The following is a 6000-nucleotide window of genomic DNA, read 5'->3' as shown; positions in this document are numbered from 1 at the left end:
AATATTTCGATATTATCCACTAGCAATTATTTTTCATAGCAAACAAAAACTTCTATCACATGAGGAGTCGCTAAATGGATACTCAATATTATCTTGTAGGAAATCATTCACCTTAATAATGGTGTTTGTTTGTAAAATCTTAATTTAAAAAAAGTTCCAAATCATCGTATTTATCAAAAAGATTTGTCCCATCTTTATAAGGCACCGGTCATTCATCTTTCATGGGTGTTGCTGGATGGAGGGGCATGTTTATTTTCCATAGACAACCATATATTTTTCAACTCAAACAATACATGATCAAGATTTTTAAAAATCTTCTTCGATTTAAAACAAACTTGTTTATCACTTGCCTTGTACAACAAATAAAAAGGGGGTAGGGTTAATTTTCCGTGAATTCATATCAAAACAGGGACATTTTTCAAAAGTCCTTCAATCTTTACTAACACACATATTATCCGATGTTTACTGTATGTTAAATCAACAACTTAGCGTATTTCCGAATATTTCACATAAAAATTATCAATGCCTAAAAATGACTCAAATCTGCATGCATGTTTGCTAGATTTTAGAAGAAATTGAGCAATACTTATCCATAAATTATCGAAAAGGACATTATTAACCCAAACCAAAATTTTATTGGAAGTAATTACATAAATTGTCTTTCAGATACACCATAATTTATTTATATATATAGGTTTAAGTCTTCTTTCTATGAAAAATTAGAAATTTGCAATATTTTCGTTAACAGCAATATTTGAAGAACATTTTTTGATATCTTGTGATAAATATAAAGATATAAGGCAAACTTTTTCCAATCTTATGGTTTAGATTTAAAAGATTCACATAATAATTATTTTTCAGTTTCTAAACTTTTGAATCCACAAAATATTACTGAATGTAATTATTTATACAAATTTATTAGAGATGCATTAGAAATAAGAAACAGTTCTTAAAAATATGGGTACAATTACATGTGAAACTTTGAAATGTTGTTTTGTATATTATCATATGATTTGTAATGGAGAACACTAATGTAATATTAGTTATCTTAATAAGAATCTGAATCTGAATCTATCTTACTGAATATTTAAGAATATATGAAAAAATAATAGTATACAGTTAGTGAAACAAATCCAGATAAAATTTTGCCTACATAAATATATAATTGAAGATACGGTGGTATATAACACTACAGGGAGATAACTCTGTAAAAATCTGCTGTTTTAATCACGTTCTATTGTTATGGAAATATTAAGCTTATCAATGATCAAAGTTAGTGTTTGTAAAACTGCTATATATCCAATGAAATTTTTCCGATAAAGTGTGTGGTTCAAGTTTTTTGATTTTTTTATATTTTTGTCAAAGGGTCTAAGTAAATATTTTGTCAAAATTTGATAAAAATTAAACGAGCCAAGTTATTTTTAGTCAAGGTGTTTGGTACCACCTTAAACCAATTCCCCCATCCTCCAAGAAAACTTGAGTTTTCATGTCTAAAGATCCTCATCGCTTCCTTCATAAAGTTTTGTATTAACAATCAATACCAGAACGTGTAGTTGAACATCAATGTTATTTATGTAAGCATGCACGAACAGAGGAATCAAAAGAAAAATAGAGGTCGGTCATTTTAAAACGTATCTACTCATATCAGATACGTAGACGTTAATGTACCTGGAGATACAACAAAACACAATATTTGATCCCGAGTTTAAGTCTATGTTGCGTATCAGAACTCTTCATTTCATGGAAACCTATAGCAAAAACAATGATACAGTTTTACTAAATTGGCAATGGTGGTGTTTTGCAAAAAGGGGGGCTCTATCATTAGTAAACGTCAAATGCAACAAATAAAAAAAGACATCCTATGCATGCCTGGCCGTTGCGTTTCAATAGCAAAGTTCTACAAATCGTTCTGTTTTACTTTTTCACACTTTTATTCATTAACTTGAAGTACTTTTCGTTTTGACATTTTGATATTGGGGGCTAAATAAATCACTTACCGCGCCTACCTTTTGCGATCTCCCCCTTTTTGTTATTTCATGACTGTTTTATGTTTCTTTTACCGTTTCCAGTAAGGAGCTGAGTTTGCTTCATTTCTTAATCTTGCATTACTTTATATTTAGAAACGTACCATTTGGAAATCTTAAGTTAAATGACTTAAACTTTATCATGACTTAAGGTTCATGTGGACCCTTTGGCTAATATGGTTGCATTTTCACCTCAAAATTTACTCTGAGTACAGACAAACCTGTGTATTTTGAAAAGTTTTGGGGCATAGCATGCCCTAGATAAATAAAATTCAAATATATTTTATGATTGATTGATTGTTGGTTGCTTAACGTCCAGTGGGAAATATATTTATTTTATGTATTAGAAAATTAAAACTTAACAGGAATTTGCATGGCACTTTTTTTTCATTCCTCCAGAAGGTGCCAAAAATAAATTTTGAGGTGAAAACGCAGCCATTTTAGCCAAAGGGTCCACATGAACCTTAAACCTTTTCTACATTCTGTGTGGCTCAAAATAAGGTGCACTCGATTCGGTTATGTTCCTGACGCGAGATAATTAAACTTGGAAATTTATATTTGTTACATACTGTCACACATAGACGTACCTTGTAAGGGCAGCTCCTACACATATCCAACGATATTTCCCTCAGGGATAGTAACATATTATACGATTGGATACGTTTTAAATTGACCGACCTCTAATAGCACGAATTCCATGCGTGTGAAAACTGAGTACTTTTCGGAATACACAATAGCGAGATTGAGACATAAGGGTAGAATGAAATTATATAACTACTCTCTGTTATCTCTTGATTTTGTCGATTATACCATGTATACGTAATTTCATGAAAATTACAATGGTCGTTAATATTTAGCGATAAATAAATACACCAAATATTACTGATATGATTATTGATCAATTAAATGGTAGCTAATATATCCATGTTCTGCAAACACACATACTTTTGACTGAGTTTTAACTATTTTTGAAAAAATTAAGGAAGCTCTATAGGTAGCTTATACTTAAGTATAATCTTAATTGTTTTCTTAGTTTAAGGGGTTTTATGCATATACCACTTAAGTTTTGTTGGCGTGACTTAAACCAACTAAGATTTTACTAAGGAAATACTTAATTTTGTTTTTTTATGCATACCACTTAGGTAAAAAGGGCGGAGTTTCATTAACTTAAGTGTTTACTAAGGAAAATCTTAACTTAAATAGCTTTATGCATAAGGGCCCTGTATTCAAAACCGGATATTTGTCTGAAAAAAAAACCCTTAATATTGTTATTTTGCTTTTGGTTTAAAAGGAGGGAAAATTCATCAAAAAAGAATCGGAAGATACCAAGAGAACAATTGAAATACTTAAGTCGAAGAAAAACAGACAATATCATGGCAATAAAGAAACACGACGACCAGATAAATACGTCTACAAAACACTACACAGAAAAATAAAGACTGAGCAACACCAACACCATTAAATTAATATATGTGCAAAACTAATATAATAACAAATTTGAAACCAGAATAAATTTGTTCCACATAAAGCATTGTATTTGACTTACAAAAGTTCACATAAAACCAAAGTGAGTCTTAGGTAACTTATATAACATGTTTTTTTATATATATATATATTTAGGACGGAAATTGTCCACTCAGAGTTAAATTTTTTCGTTGATCAAGCTTTTGATGATAAACTCTGATATAGACAACAGATGACTTAAATTGGACCAAATTCACCTGGTCAAAGTTTTCTTAATGTGTGTCTAAAATGAAATTAAAGCAGGCACTACATTTGACAGATATCTACTAACATGTTATATTATACACCTATCTGATCATTATACACCTACCTGATCTTTATACACCTACCTGATCATTATACACCTACCTGATCATTATACACCTACCTGATCTTTATACACCTACCTGATCATTATACACCTGCCTGATCATTATACACCTACCTGATCTTTATACACCTACCTGATCATTATACACCTGCCTGATCATTATACACCTACCTGATCATTATTCACCTACCTGATCATTATACACCTGATCATTATACACCTACCTGATCATTATACACCTACCTGATCTTTATACACCTACCTGATAATTATACACCTATCTGATCATTATTCACTTACCTGATCATTATACACCTACTTGATCTTTATACACCTACCTGATCATTATACACCTACCTGATCATTATACACCTACCTGATCATTTTGCAACTACCTGATCATTATACACCTACCTGATCATTATACACCTGCCTGATCATTATACACCTACCTGATCTTTATACACCTACCTGATCATTATACACCTACCTGATCATTATACACCTTCCTGATCATTATACACCTACCTGATCATTATACACCTACCTGATCAGTATACACCTGATCATTATACACCTACCTGATCTTTATACACCTACCTGATCATTATACACCTGCCTGATCATTATACACTTACCTGATCATTATACACCTGCCTGGTCATTATACACCTACTTGATCATTATACACCTGCCTGATCATTATACACCTACCTGATCATTATACACCTACCTGATCATTATATATCATCAAGGGTTTATTTGGATTGATTGATACCAATACATCGCCTAAAAACGTCTGAAGAAAATAAGAAGACAAAATTAATAACCATAGGTCAATTCAGACTTAAAATAAATGGGGTTTTTGATAGACATGGGTATAACTTTATCTGATATAGCCTTTTCATTTTTGTATACAAAGTACACTAATTAGACATGCAGAGAAATGATTAGACTCATTACATTTTTAATGAATCATCCTCATTTATTACACCGTACCGCAATCCTCTTTGTCCGTCCGTTCGTCCGTCTAATTAAAATTCCGTGGCATTTTCCCAAGAAACTATAAATAATATCAGGTTTCATGTCAGCATGCTATATACCGTGTGACGCAATTTTAGATTCGTTGCCTATCAACTTCCTGTTCACCGAATATTTACATAATCATTATTATTCTAACACATACTGACCATGTATAAAATTTCCTTCGCATTTTTCTTCGGAACGACACATGCTTTAATGTGTAATGCGTTTTTTAATTCATTTTATTTATTTTTCCGAATACATAAAGCGGGGGTATCATTAGCGAGTAATAGCTCACAGTTCTACTTGACTTTTCATTTAACTGTTATGACGGTCAATATAATACTTCCATGCTAAGACTAATAAATACACCATCTTGATAGGTACTTTTAACATAAGAGAACGTGTTCTATCTAAATAATTCAGATGTTTTTGAATAAACCAACCCGAACTAAAGTCTTACTTAATATATATGATATTTTGACCCTGTTCTCCGGATTTCATTTCTTCATATCAAAAGACGAACAGTTTTCCAGAACATAATTTAATTCATCGTTTATACTTACATAGTATTTATCATGTTGAAAACGTTTCTTTAATGTTTGTAGAATGACGCTCTCATCAAGGTAACCAAGTTTGGATATATCATCTGATTCATCATCATCATCGGAATCGCTGTAATCTGTTTCCATTTTCTGTAATTTTATCTAATTTTGCTGGTGTTTTTCCCTTTGAACAAAATGATATTTTAACAATAAATGAAAATGAATGCAAAAAAAGTATAGATAGAAATACTTTAAAATGAAATAGATGAAAAGCAAAAAATTGGAGGCATTGTGTGTTTGTTGAATTATTTTGTTTTAACGAGAGACGAGCCCATTACACGTCTTGACAAAATATATTGACATCAACATGCAAAAGCGGGGAGAAATTACAAAGGAGCAATATTCAAGATATTTAAGAAAAACAGACAACACCACGACCAAAAGAAAAACGATAATAAGGCAAATAAATAATTTGACCATCACGAAATCACGAACCCAACCAAAACCCGGGGCTGAACTCGGGATAAGAAGTTCTTTTTTGATATTTTTTTTTATTGTTCACATCCTTTTGTCT

The sequence above is a fragment of the Mytilus californianus genome, unplaced genomic scaffold, assembly GCF_021869535.1.
Source record: "Mytilus californianus isolate M0D057914Y unplaced genomic scaffold, xbMytCali1.0.p SCAF_3, whole genome shotgun sequence".
Classification (NCBI taxonomy): Eukaryota; Metazoa; Mollusca; class Bivalvia; order Mytilida; family Mytilidae; genus Mytilus; species Mytilus californianus.
Note: the sequence above shows the minus strand (reverse complement) of the source record.